This window comes from Phyllobates terribilis, unplaced genomic scaffold (assembly GCF_046119375.1).
Source record: "Phyllobates terribilis strain yellow unplaced genomic scaffold, ASM4611937v1 Scaffold_282__1_contigs__length_2493038, whole genome shotgun sequence".
In the NCBI taxonomy this organism is placed as follows: domain Eukaryota; kingdom Metazoa; phylum Chordata; class Amphibia; order Anura; family Dendrobatidae; genus Phyllobates; species Phyllobates terribilis.
This window is the reverse complement of record NW_027363042.1, coordinates 1,311,104-1,325,284: the sequence shown is the minus strand read 5'-3', so window position 1 is coordinate 1,325,284 and position 14,181 is coordinate 1,311,104.

Here is a 14,181-nt window from a genome sequence, read left to right as displayed (position 1 = left end):
AGGGGAGCGATGTGCTGCAGGAGGGGGAAGATTAGCCAGGGGAGTGGTGTGCTGCAGGAAGAGGAGGATTAGGCAGGGGTGCGATGTGCTGCAGGAAGGGGAGGGGATTAGGCAGGGGTGCAATGTGCTGCAGAAAGGTGAGGGGATTAGGCAGGGGTGCGATGTGCTGCAGGAAGGGGAGGGGATTAGGCAGGGGTGCAATGTGCTGCAGGAGGGGGAGGCTTAGGCAGGGGAGCGATGTGCTGCAAGAAAAGGAGGAGTAGGCAGGGGACTGATGAAATGCAGGAGAGAGAGGATTAGGCAGGAAGCGATGTGATGCAGGAGGAGGATTAAGCAGTTAGAGATGTGCTGCAGAAATAACCAGTATATAGATGAGTGGAGCGATGTACTGCAGCACGGTGCTGAGAGGAGTGATATACTGCAGTCAGTGGCTGTATAGGCAGACAGCGAAATGTTGCTGGAGGGGATTAGACAGGAGAGCGATGTGCTCCATGAGGAGAAGGCTTAGGCAGGAGAGAGATGAGCTGCAGGAGGTGGAGGATTAGGCAGTGAGCGATGTGCTGCAGGAGGGGGAGGATTAGGCAGGTGAGCGATGTGCCGCAGGAGAGGGAGGATTAGGCAGGGAGCGATATGCTGCAGGAGGTGGAGGATTTGGCAGTTGCCGATGTGGTGCAAGAGGGAATTTGGCCGTGGGCGATGTGGTGCAGGAAGCGGGAGATTTAGAAAGGGCACAATGTGCTGCAAGGAGGGGAGGATTAGATGGGAGCAATGTGCCGCAAGAGGGGGAGGTTTAGACAGGGGAGCGATGTGCTGCAGGAGTGGGAGAATTAAGCGGTGAGAAATATGCTGCAGGACGGGGAGGGTAAGGCAGGGGAGCAATGTGCTGCAGGTGGAAGGAGAATCTGTGACTACAGCCCAGTGTTTAAGGTTTATTGGAGCCTGTCTTTTATATATTTTATTGTTTTTTTTTCTGACAAAACTGCATAACATCTGACATGAAGTCCGCTTAGCAGTCACTGTCCCTGTAGATTGTTACTGTCCAGGTTCACCGCGGTCTCTTTTTGTTTTTAGTGCCAATCTGACAGCAGTGAAGGTTCCGCTGATAATGGCGGTCGGGTTCCGAATAGAATGTTCATGTCTGTTCTCATTGTAGTAACATCACGGAATATGCTAATTTCTTCTGACCACACCCGATCACTGAATAAAGGCGCCTCACCCACTTGTCTATGTCATCACTTTGTGGTGTCACAATGATCTAAGGGGATAAAAAAACGCTCCTGGCAGCTTTACAGTCATTCGTCCCTTCGTGTTAAAGGAGCAGGATGATAGAGCCGCACCATGCCAGCCAGAAGAAAAGAAAGTGGAGCCCTTCAAGATGATGAAGCAAGAAAGCAGACTGTGGAAGGCCATCCAGGACCAAGAGCATCATGAGGGCCTAGTAACGTATACTACACAACTGTTCTGTATATGCTCATGCCATGTAAACCTATGGTGGCCGATTCACCAAGGCTGGTGGATTTCTATACCAGCATTCATGAAGCACCTATTGGAGGAACGTGCACCAAATTCATTAAAAAGACTAAACCTCTTAATGAATTTGACTCATCCTTAAAGGGGTTGTTCCCTTTCAATAAATGAATGTCCCTAGCTGCAGGTCATTTAATTAAAAAAAAGAGGTTCCACCATCTCAGAGCTGCAGCAGCTCAGTGCGCTCAGCTGGGCAGTCCGTCTGATTACATTTGTTGGCTGCGGCAGTATTGAGGTGATGTCAGTGCTATACACAATCCCAGGAATGGGTCAGGACAGCACAGTTTGATTCTTTATACCTGCAGCCAGGGTCATTCATTTATTGAAATATCCCCTTAAAGCTGACGTACTAGACCTCAAGAAATGTACTCCAGTCAAAAGATGGAGTCAATTTCAGTCCTATTTTACACCACTTTTCCAGCCTAATTTGTAATAAGTTTTCAGGTAAAGCTAAGCCACAAGCGGTCCAGATAAGCTCTGTTCACTATTTAAGTAGTTAAAAGAGTGGGTGTAAAAAGGTCAGAGTATTCAAATGTAAGTTGTGCAGGAATTTACTGAGATTCAAACAGTTGTGCAACACATTTCCGGTGAAAACTGCTTGATGAAAAATGTTCCTTGAATAATATAACATTTCAGGTTAGTGGTAATAGATTTTGTTATGTTACGTTGATCCAGGGAACTAGTCTGATTGCCATATGTGGAGTCGGGAAGGAATTTTTCCCCTAAGATGGGGCAATTAGCATCTGCCTCATGGGGTTTTTGCCTTCCTCTGGATCAACACATTAGCTTTTAGGTTGAACTTGATGGACTTGTGTCTTTCAACCTTAAAACTATGAAACTGTCCCTGTATTGAGGTTCAAGGGTGAAGCCCAGTGTTCATTTGGAACCATCAGAAATGGTGTGTTTTGCGCCCAGTCTGTCCAAGAAAGCCTGTTTGAGCCAACGGCCTCAGAAATATCCTAACATTTAAGAAAGTAGCAATAGTTAGGGTGGGTGATCCATTCTAGCCTTAAGTTCGTCCCTCCAGTCAGCATCTACTATGTAGATGCAATCAAGGCCCTGTAATAAGTCTTTATCGCTGTACAGGGCTGTAAGAGTGAAGGCCAGAGTTCCTTTGGAACCTGTAGGATAGACTGGCTTTTGCCAAGCCTTTCCAAAGAAGCTTTTTTGAGCCATAGGCCTCAGACAGGTCCTAACAAGAAAGTGTTATTAGATAGGTTTTTCTTTAGTTAGGCTTGATTCACCTACTCAAGCCTCAAGCGCACTCCTCTGGCCAGCAGCTACTCTGTAGATGCAACCCTGGGTCTATGGTAAGTATCTATCCCTGTACAGGGGTGTAATGGTAAAAACCAGGGTTCCCTTGGGATCTGCAGAATGGAGTAGCTTGCGCCAAGTCTGTCCGAGGAAGTCTGTTTGAGCCAACAGCCTTAAACAGATCCCAGTATTTAGGAAAAAAAAAGCTTTAGTTAGAGTTGAATCAACCACTATAGCCTCAAGCTCGCTCCTCCGGCCAGCAGCTACTCTGTAGATGCAGCCCTGGGCCTATGGTAAGTATCTATCCCTGTACAGGGGTGTAATGGTAAAGGCCAGGGTTCCCTTGGGATCTGCAGAATGGAGTAGCTTGCGCCAAGTCTGTCCGAGAAAGCCTTTTTGAGCTGATGGATTTAAACAAATTTCAACATTTAGGAAAAAAGCATTAATCTATTTCAGTTAGAGTTAATTCAATTACTCTGGCATAAAGATCTTAATTCACTTTGTCTAAAGGAAGTTATTTGGCAAATTTTTATTGTGTGAGCAATGAGGTTATGAAACTGTCTACGACATGAACTTGAAATACTTAATTTTCTAAAAAAAATTCAAGGAGGGCATGTGTGTGCCTTTCTTGAATAATATAAAATTGCAGGTTATTCGTACTAGATTTTGATATGGGACATTGATCCAGGGAACTAGTCTGATTGCCATATGTGAAGTCGGGAAGGAATTTTTCCCCTAATATGGGGCAATTAGCATCTGCCTCATGGGTTTTTTCCTTCCTCTGGATCAACACATTAGCTTTTAGGTTGAACTTGATGGACTTGTGTCTTTCAACCTTACAACTATGAAACTGTCCCTGTATTGAGGTTCAAGGGTGAAGCCCAGGGTTCATTTGGAACCATCAGAAATGGTGTGTTTTGCGCCCAGTCTGTCCGAGGAAGCCTGTTTGAGCCAACGGCCTCAGAAATATCCTAACATTTAAGAAAGTAGCAATAGTTAGGGTTGGCTGAACCATTCTAGCCTTAAGTTTGCCCCTCCAGTCAGCATCTACTATGTAGATGCAATCAAGGCCCTGTAATAAGTCTTTATCGCTGTACAGGGCTGTAAGAGTGAAGGCCAGAGTTCCTTTGGAACCTGTAGGATAGACTGGCTTTTGCCAAGCCTTTCCAAAGAAGCTTTTTTGAGCCATAGGCCTCAGACAGGTCCTAACAAGAAAGTGTTATTAGATAGGTTTTTCTTTAGTTAGGCTTGATTCACCTACTCAAGCCTCAAGCGCACTCCTCTGGCCAGCAGCTACTCTGTAGATGCAACCCTGGGCCTATGGTAAGTATCTATCCCTGTACAGGGGTGTAATGGTAAAAACCAGGGTTCCCTTGGGATCTGCAGAATGGAGTAGCTTGCGCCAAGTCTGTCCGAGGAAGTCTGTTTGAGCCAACAGCCTTAAACAGATCCCAGTATTTAGGAAAAAAAAGCTTTAGTTAGAGTTGAATCAACCACTATAGCCTCAAGCTCGCTCCTCCGGCCAGCAGCTACTCTGTAGATGCAACCCTGGGCCTATGGTAAGTATCTATCCCTGTACAGGGGTGTAATGGTAAAGGCCAGGGTTCCCTTGGGATCTGCAGAATGGAGTAGCTTGCGCCAAGTCTGTCCGAGGAAGTCTTTTTGAGCCAATGGCCTTAGACAGAACCCATCATTTAGTAATAAAAAAGCTTTAGTTAGAGTTATAGCCTCAAGCTCGCTCCTCTGGCCAGCAGCTACTCTGTAGATGCAACCCTGAGCATGTGGTAAGTCTCCATTCCTGTAAAGGGGTGTAATGGTAAAGATCAGGGTTCCTTTTGACCTGCTTATGCCAAGTCTGTCAAAGGAAGCCTTTTTGAGCTGATGGCTCTAAACAGATCCTAATGTTTAGGAAAAAAGCTTATGTGTATTTCAGTTAGATTAAAAGTAAAGCCAACAAAAGAGAATTTAACTTTCCCCAAAAAATCAATTATTAATATAGCATTTACCTGCCCAGATCTCAGAACTAATGCACTATTAGGATGTAGCAATCCCATATAATTTTGTGTGCAGTTTTAATACTATGTAATCACCCCCCTCCATTAATTGGTAATATGTGAGTGGTTGTCACATCAGTATTTTGCACCTGTGTTGCTGTCATCGTTATTATATGGTATGATTAGTACTGAGACCTAGGCAGGTAAACACTGTTGCCCTTTTTTCCTGTGTTAATTCTTGAATTTTGGTGGGAATTTAAATTTGTCTTTGCTTTTAATGTTAGTGTAGGGACTCGCAAGTATGAGGACCCTTGACGCGGGTTGCGAGCTTGTGTATTTTGGCCAAAATATTTACTAATACCTCATATATATCATATATATTTTTTGCACGTTATTTTTATTCAGGGTGCAGCCAGACCCATCAATGTTGGCCTTGTAAACTAGGGTGTCTGTCTTCATGGGGTGTACTTAAAAAGTGCTGGGCAGCCCGCCTAATCTAATAGTTTGGGCTTCACTAATAGGCTGTAAGCCAGACATTGTGCACTACCTATGTGTGACCAGTGCCCTATACAAGGCTTATTTGTGTGCAGTTTTAATACTAAGCTATCACCCCCTCCATGAATTGGTAGGTTGTGAGTGGTTGTCTCATCAATATTTTGCACCTGTGTTGCTGACTTCTTCATTATATGGGTTTGCTGCATCCTTGTAATTATTGTTGCTGTATTTGCGGTGTTAATTCTTGAATTTTGGTGGGAACTTTAATTCCTTGTTTTTGTGACTTTGCTTTTAATGTTAGTGTAGGGACTCGCAAGTATGAGGACCCTTGAGCAGGTTGCGAGCTTGAATATTTTGGCCAAAATATCGACCAATACCTCATATATATCATATATATTTTTTACATGCTATTTTTATTCAGGGTGCAGCCAAGCCCATCTACAGGTGCATCTCACAAAATTAGAATATCACCATAAAAGTTAATTTATTTCAGTTCTTCAATACAAAACGTGAAACTCATATATTATATAGAGCCATTACACACAGAGTGATCTATTTCACGTGTTTATTTCTGTTAATGTTGATGATTATGGCTTACAGCCAATGAAAACTCAAAAGTCATTATTTCAATTAATTAGAATACCTTATAACAACAGCTTGAAAAATGTTTTCAAAATCCAAAATGTTATCCTACTGAAATGTATGTTCAATAAATGCCCTCAATACTTGGTCGGGGCTCCTTTTACATCAATTACTGCATCAATGCGGCAATGTGGCATGGAGGGATCAGCCTGTGACACTGCTGAGGTGTTATGGAAGCCCAGGTGGCTTTGATAGAAGCCTTCAGCTCGTCTGCATTGTTGGGTCTGGTGTCTCTCATTTTCCTCTTGACAATACCCCATAGATTCTCTATGGGGTTAAGGTCAGGTGAGTTTGCTGCCAATCAAGCACAGTGATACTGTTGTTTTAAACCAGGTATTAGTACTTTTGTCAGTGTGGACAGGGGCCAAGTCCTGCTGGAAAATGAAATTTCCATCTCCAAAAAGCTTGGCGTAGCTAAGGTTTTGGTTCAGGGGGCCGAAACTTCTGAGTGGGCCTCTAACCAGGTAACCCTGATTCCAACTATAGCGGCGCACCCAGATAGTTGATGTAGGAAAACCTCAGCAGATGACCGCGCTGTTACTAAAAATAATCTCTATACAAAGACCAGCACTGATATTACCGCCATATGGTGACATATATTGATAGATGCCAGTCCTGCAGAACATATAAGAGATCACAGCTCAGTTATATATAGTACCTTACAGCTGACGTTCTTTCTGATTAAATTGTTCACTTTTCCCGTCTTTTCCATCTGGCCCAGACCGACACGACAACTTCTCCAGCCAGGACTCAGAGTCTCAGGTCTGCAGAGATCACAACAAAGACACATTTGACTCCTTACATTTCAGGCACTGACCACATCTATCCCCAACCTGCACAAACTTCTCATCCTGCTGATACCCCAATACTGAGCCTCTGCTGCAAAATGTGTCCCTATTACTGCACCTACTGTGTGCCCTCTAGATGGTAAAACAAACCTCTAAAATAAAGTAATGCCGTGTGCAAGTGTCCTAGAAAACAGTGCCCACATTGTGCCCCCTAGAAAGTAATAGTGCCCCTTCGACAGTCACGATAACCTGAGTTCCCCTATAACAATAAGTGCCCACCTAAGATTTAATAATGTCCTGAGTCTCCCCCCATGTAGAGCTCCGCTCTAACCAGTATGATGTTCTCCTATTCACTATATAATTCCCCCTCACTGTATAGTACCCCCACACAGTATACTGACCCCTTAGTAGCCCACAAGCTGATGGCTCCAACACTGTATGATGGCCTCCACACTATACAAAGACCCCACATTATCTCCCACACTGTATGATGGCCCCCACGCTGTTCAAAGAACCCACATTATCTCCCACACTGTATAAATAGAGTACATATAGTATAATGCACCAGATAGTCCTCAATATAGTATAATGCACTCCCCATAGTCCTTCGTATAGTATAATGCGCCCCCATAGGCAGAGTCTGTAGTATAATGTGCCCCCCCTCCTCATAGGCAGAGTCTGTGATATAATGCCCCCCCCATCTCATAGGCAGCGTCTGTAGTATAATGCCCCACCTATAGGCAGAGTCTGTAGTAAAATGCACCCCCCATAGGCAGAGTCTGTAGTATAATGCTCCCCCTCTTATAGGCAGAGTCTGTAGTACAATGTCCCCCCATAGGCAGAGTCTGTAGTCTACTGCTCTCCCCTGCTCATAAACAGAGTCTGTAGTATAATGCCCCCCATAGGCAGAGTCTGTAGTAGAATGACCCCCCATAGACAGAGGCTTTAGTATAATGCTCCCCCCCTCCCCATAGACAGTCTGTAGTATAATGCCCCCCTCCCCATAGGCAGAGTCTTTAGTATAATGCCCCCCCTCTCTGTGGGCAGAGTCTTTAGGATAATGCTCCCCCATAGGCAGAGTCTGTAGTATAATGCACCTCCCCCTTCCCATAGGCAGAGTCTGTAATATAATGCCGCCCCCCACCCGGCAAAAAATAAATAAACAGTACTCATCTCTCCTCCTGGTTCCCTCGCTGCTCAGAGCACCCAGCATGCACACATCTTCAGCACAGCGGGCTGGGCGCCAAGTGATGATGTCAGAGACGTCAGTCACAGAAGGGACTAATGGGAGAGAGATCCGCGCTCCCTCTCTCATCAGTAAACTTGCGGCGGTGGCGGGCAGTGGGGCCCGATGCTGGCACCAGGGGCATGCTAGATACAGTTACACTGGCGTAGCCCTGGATGGGCCCCCTAAGAGCGAGGGGCCCGGGGCCACCGCCCCCTTTGCCCCCCTGGTAGCTTGATACTGTGGCAGAGGGAAGCATGAAGTGCTCTAAAATTTCCTGGTAGACGGCTGCGCTGACTTTTGTGTTGAAAAAACACAGTGGACCTACACCAGCAGATGACACGGCTCCCCAAACCATCACTGATTGTGGAAACTTCACACTAGACCTCAAGCAGCTTGGATTGTGGCCTCTCCACTCTTCTTCCAGACTCTGGGACCTTGATTTCAAATGAAAATTGGAACTCTGGACATCTGTCAAGCCAGCAGTCTTCATCATGATTGTCATGATTGTGGAGCCTACTAAAACAGACTAAGGGACCTTTTTAAATGCTTAGGAAGTCTTTGCAGGTGTTTTTTGTTAATTATTTTAATTTACTGAGTTAATGACTTTTGTGTTTTCATTGGCTATAAGCCATAATCATCAACATTAACAGAAATAAACACTTGAAATAGATCACTGTGTTTGTAATGACTCTATATAATATATGAGGTTCACTTTTTGCATTGAAGAACTGAAATAAATTAACTTTTTGATGATATTCTAATTTTGTGAGATGCACCTATATGTTATGGCCTTGTAAATTAGAGTGTCTATCTTCATGGGGTGCACTTAAATAGTGCTGGGCAGCCCGTGTTCTTGCCTCAGCAGCGAATTTAGCTATCCAGGGAATCTAGTCACTTTATGTGTATATCAGTTCTGACATTATGTTGCTTGCATTTGAATCCTGTCTCTTTTTTATTGTTTGATAACTGCACTGTCTGCTAGTGATTTAATGTATTTGCTCTAGTTTCAATTTGCAATGCATTATGGGAAAGTTCCAAGAGCATTGTGAGACAGTTCTTGTTGCATTGTGGTCCTGTTCTTGTCACAGTTTGGGCAGCGACCATTATTTCCTCTTCTCTTCTGATGGAGAAGTTCCCTTATCACTCATCTTGTAAAGTGGCACAGAGCGGTAGTCGTGACTGAACGTCGGTCTGATTTCGCTCTGGCACTTTACAGACAATGGGTGTCCCAGTCCCAGTGTGCTCTAGGGTGTGGGGTGCAGCACACTCTCTTGTAGGCCGCAGGCCTCCACTGCCTTCAGACTTCTGTCCTCAGAAGCCGCCGCACACAATTTAGGGGACACGAAGTTCTTTGTAACAGTCAAACATATACTTGACAGTTCAAGTTCATCAGGTGGGTACAGATGGGATAAGGCACAGCAATTCACATTATCCTCCTTCTTAGCATAACTCCTCTTCAGCCCTGTTGCTAGCTCATCCTGTATTTCTCGTCCACCTCTGCAGTGCACCCGGGACTGGCCTTCAACTTCCATCTATGCAGGTCCCTGTCCATCTTCCTTTGTACTTCAGAGCACACAAAGTGTCCGGCAGCTCCTATGCCAGACCTTAGGCTCTGGACGTGACTGGAGCGACTGCTCTGGATCCCAGTAATGCCTCCCACTGCCTGGAACATTGAGTACTATATACAGTGGGTACGGAAAGCATTCAGACCCCTTTACATCTTTCACTCTTTGTTTCATTGCAGCCATTTGGTAAATTCTAAAAAGTTCATTTTTTTTCTCATTAAAGTACACTGTGCACCCCATCTTGACTGAAAAAAAACAGAAATGTAGAAATTTTTGCAAATTTATTAAAAAAGGAAAACTGAAATATCACATGGTCATAAGTATTCAGACCCTTTGCTCATATTTAAGTCACATGCTGTCCATTTCTTGTGATCCTCCTTGAGATGGTTCTACTCTTTCATTGGAGTCCAGCTGTGTTTAATTAAACTGATAGGACTTGATTTGGAAAGGCACACACCTGTCTATATAAGACCTCACAGCTCACAGTGCATGTCAGACCAAATGAGAATCATGAGCTCAAAGGAACTGCCTGTTACGATGTTAGTAGATACCCTGAAGTCCAATGGCGTGGGCCAAAAGCAGAGACTGAGACAAGAGTAGTGTGAAAGTCTATTTTAAACTCAAGTGCAAAAGATCACAGCAAACAGTTTATGAAGGTAAGTTCATTCCAAACAATACTTCTTAGAACCTAATCTGTAAGGCACGGCCTTCATTACTATTAGGGTATGCAAAAGTTAACCATAGTCCAAGTTTACTTAGGTACAGTAATATGCAAACAGAAATAAGGATAGTAAGCAGACGTAGGTATTCCTCAGTTGATTGTGGACTCACGTAGTGCAGAAGAGAAGACAAACTGGAATATGGATCTGGATATTGAAGAATGCAGGAGGTGCAGCGGAGGAAACAGCGATGTCTTAAGCAGAGCTGGAGCCGGGTATTTAAACACAGAGCAAGATGGTGACTATACCAGAGGTGTAGAGATCCAGGAGAAGTTTTCTTCAGGAAGACAAAAGTTCAGAGATCCCAGCGTGAGTGAACAACAGCCAGTGGTTCCTTTCAGCAGAAGTCCCCTTAGCAGAGGATTCAGGCAGCAATCCTTTCAGCGGATGACTAGGAGTAAACACAAAGTCAGCAAGACTCTATTCAGAGGGCTAGCACAGGTGAGTAGAAAGCTAAAAGCACACAATACTCAGGCAAGGCATGATTGCAACACATGCAGTTTAAGTAGGTCCACAGGCAGGAAACACATGACCCCAGTGAGGCAATGGAAGCCATCTTGGCTAAGGGAAAAACTACTGGCAAAGTAAAATTAAACCTGGCATCCTGACACTGCCAAAGGAGCTTAGAGACAGAATTGTGGCAAGGCACAGATCTGGCCAAGTTTACAAAAGAATTTCTGCATTAGTCAAGGGTCCTAAGAACACAGTGGCCTCCATAATCCTTAAGTGGAAAAAGTTTGGGACCACCAGAAGTCTTCCTAGACCTGGCCGTCCAGCTCAACTGAGCAATCGTGGGAGAAGAGCCTTGGTGAGAGAGGTAAAGATGAACCCCAAGATCACTGTGGCTGAGCTCCAAAGATGCAGTAGGGAGATGGGAGAAAGTTGCATAAAGTCAACTATCACTGCAGCCCTCCACAAGTCGAGCCTTTATGGCAGAGTGGCCCAACGGAAGCCTCTCCTCAGTGCAAGACATATGAAAGCCTGCACAGAGTTTGCTTAAAAACACATGAAGGACTCCCAGTCTATGAGAAATAAGATTCTTTGGTCTGATGAGACTAAGATAGAACTTTTTGGTGATAATTCTAAGGGGTATGTGTGGAGAAAACCAGGCACTGCTCATCACCTGCCCAATACAATCCCAACAGTGAAACATGGTGGTGGCAGCATCATGGGGGTGTTTTTCAGCTGCAGGGACAGGACGATTGGTTGGAATTGAAAGAAACATGAATGCGGCCAAGTACACAGATATCCTGGATGAAAACCTCTTCCAGAGTGCTCTGGACCTCAGACTTGGCCGAAGGTTCACCTTCCAACAAGACAATGACCCTATGCACACAGTTAAAATAACAAAGGAGTGGCTTCAGAACAACTCTGTGACCATTCTAGACTGGCCCAGCCAGAGCCCTGACCTAAACCCAATTGAACATCTCTGGAGAGACCTGAAAATGGCTGTCCACCAACGTTCACCATCCAACCTGACAGAACTGGAGAGGATCTGCAAGGAAGAATGGCAGAGGAACCCCAAATCCAGGTGTGAAAAACTTGTTGCATCATTCCCAAGAAGACTCATGGATGCACTAGCTCAAAAGGGGGCTTCTACTCAATACTGGTCATTTGGTCTGACATGCACTGTGAGCTGTGAGGTCTTATATAGACAGGTGTGTGCCTTTCCAAATCAAGTCCTATCAGTTTAATTAAACACAGCTGGACTCCAATGAAAGAGTAGAACCATCTCAAGGAGGATCACAAGGAAATGGACAGCATGTGACTTAAATATGAGCAAAGGGTCTGAATACTTATGACCATGTGATATTTCAGTTTTCCTTTTTTAATAAATTTGCAAAAATTTCTACATTTCTGTTTTTTTCAGTCAAGATGGGGTGCACAGTGTACTTTAATGAGAAAAAAAATGAACTTTTTAGAATTTACCAAATGGCTGCAATGAAACAAAGAGTGAAAAATTTAAAGGGGTCTGAATGCTTTCCGTACCCACTGTACTTCAATAAAACTCACCCTATAGATACCCTAGCCTGAACCTGCATGTCAACGGAGATGGGCATCCTACATATAGATGACAATGGCACCCTTGCTGAACGGCAGCTGCCCCTAGACCCTAAAAGTCCCTTATTCGTACTTACATAGACCAAAGATCTGACAGTCTACCAGAAACTGGTACAGATATCACATCAAACAATCAATCCTCAGTGTGTACTAAATGATTAAAGTGACAACAGTGAATAAAGTGACAATGTGCAAATTTATAAAAACACCCAAGAACGTTCCTAATATCTTTGGACCTCCAAGCCAAAGGATACATTCGGGCATCCAAACAAAGGCTACAATCAGCCCTGTTCAACACCCTAGATGCTGATTACCTGCCTTATAGTGGAGGGTGACACCCTAGTTAATGTTGACACTGTGGCGCCCCGCTCCACGGCGGCTATCCCTGGATAACCCTAGCCAGCCCTGGAATTAATCACCCATAGAGGTATCAATGACATAAATGATCACAAGACTAAACAATAAAAGGAACTTATCTTGATAAAGTGCAATACTGATGCGGATCATCTTTATGCCGCATGTCCCGATTTTAAAGAGATTTAATAAAATTTGTATTTTAGGGTTTATGTTATACTTATGTCTTATGGTATCCTAAGCTTATCTTATGCTATACTCACATTATGCATTAACACTTCACATGCTGTTACATCACCATTATACATTACATAAGACACATATCACTTTTAGATATAAAACCGCAAGAGAGTGTTCACATGAGGTGTTTGTTGTCTTCAGGGGCAGGAACAGGGTAAGACAGTCCACATCCCTACAGTTTTGTATCTTGGGCTCTGTGCACACAGCCTGCTCCAAGCTTAGCCGGTAAGAGCCCTATCTATGTGGTACAATACTGGGGTTCATCGTATGTTTTCCGCATCTACTGTATGGAGGTTTCTCTACTATCAATAAAGAGAAGGTTTTTCGCAGCCTTATTCTTAAGAAGACAGGGGGTTTAGCTCCATGTCACACTACACACCGTGGTAAGGTGTATGAGGGGAGCATAGCCCGCCTAATCTAATAGTATGGGCGTCACTAATAGGCTGTAAACCAGACACTGTGCGTGACCAGCGACAAAATATTTACCAGAACCTCATATATAGATTTTGCACGTAATTTTTATTCAGGGTTCAGACAAGTCCATCAATGCTGGATTTGTAAACTAGGGGGTCTGTCCTCATGGGGTGCACTTAGATAGTGCTTTGCAGCCTGCTTAATCTAACAGTATGAGGGTCACTAATAGGCTGTAAGCCCTATATTGAGCACTATCTGTGTTAGGTGTCAGGTGTTTTCTGGATCTGAAATGGGTTCAGAATCATCAGTGGATTCTGTGGTCTCCCATTCCGGTCCAGATGCTGCTCAGCATCGTCATCAGTCCCAACACCTAGCTGGTGCACGAGATGTACAAGCTGTCTCTCGGGTCTTTGTTCCTAGCAACATGAAGGATAGGTTGCGGAGGGAAACAGGGCTGTTACAGCCTAAGTCCAGGATACACTGCACTGAGCATGCCCGTGACATGGCGGACCGTGATTAGTGGTTTGGGAGTCAGCTGATCCGGTGACCTGGCACCGCCTGATTGGTCGCGGGTGACGTCACCAATAATGTGACGGTGGGCAGGGCTTAATATTTAAATAGCACGCCCACAAACATGGCGGCGCGCTCTGATCATTGAGCTGAGTTGGTGTTATTGTGTGGACGCTTGGTCGTTTCGGCTCCACGTGTACTTTTGCTGTTATAGCTTCTGACAGGCAGGTTTAGCAGGGGATAGACAGCCTTAGATGGAGGGAGGCAGGTAGCTTCGTCTGACAGTCTGGCTCCAACAAGGGGGTCGCTATACACCCCGAGCAGACTGCGGACTCCGTATTCCCGGCACCGCCTGTTAGCCACGTGGAGAGATACTCCTCAGTCCGGTAG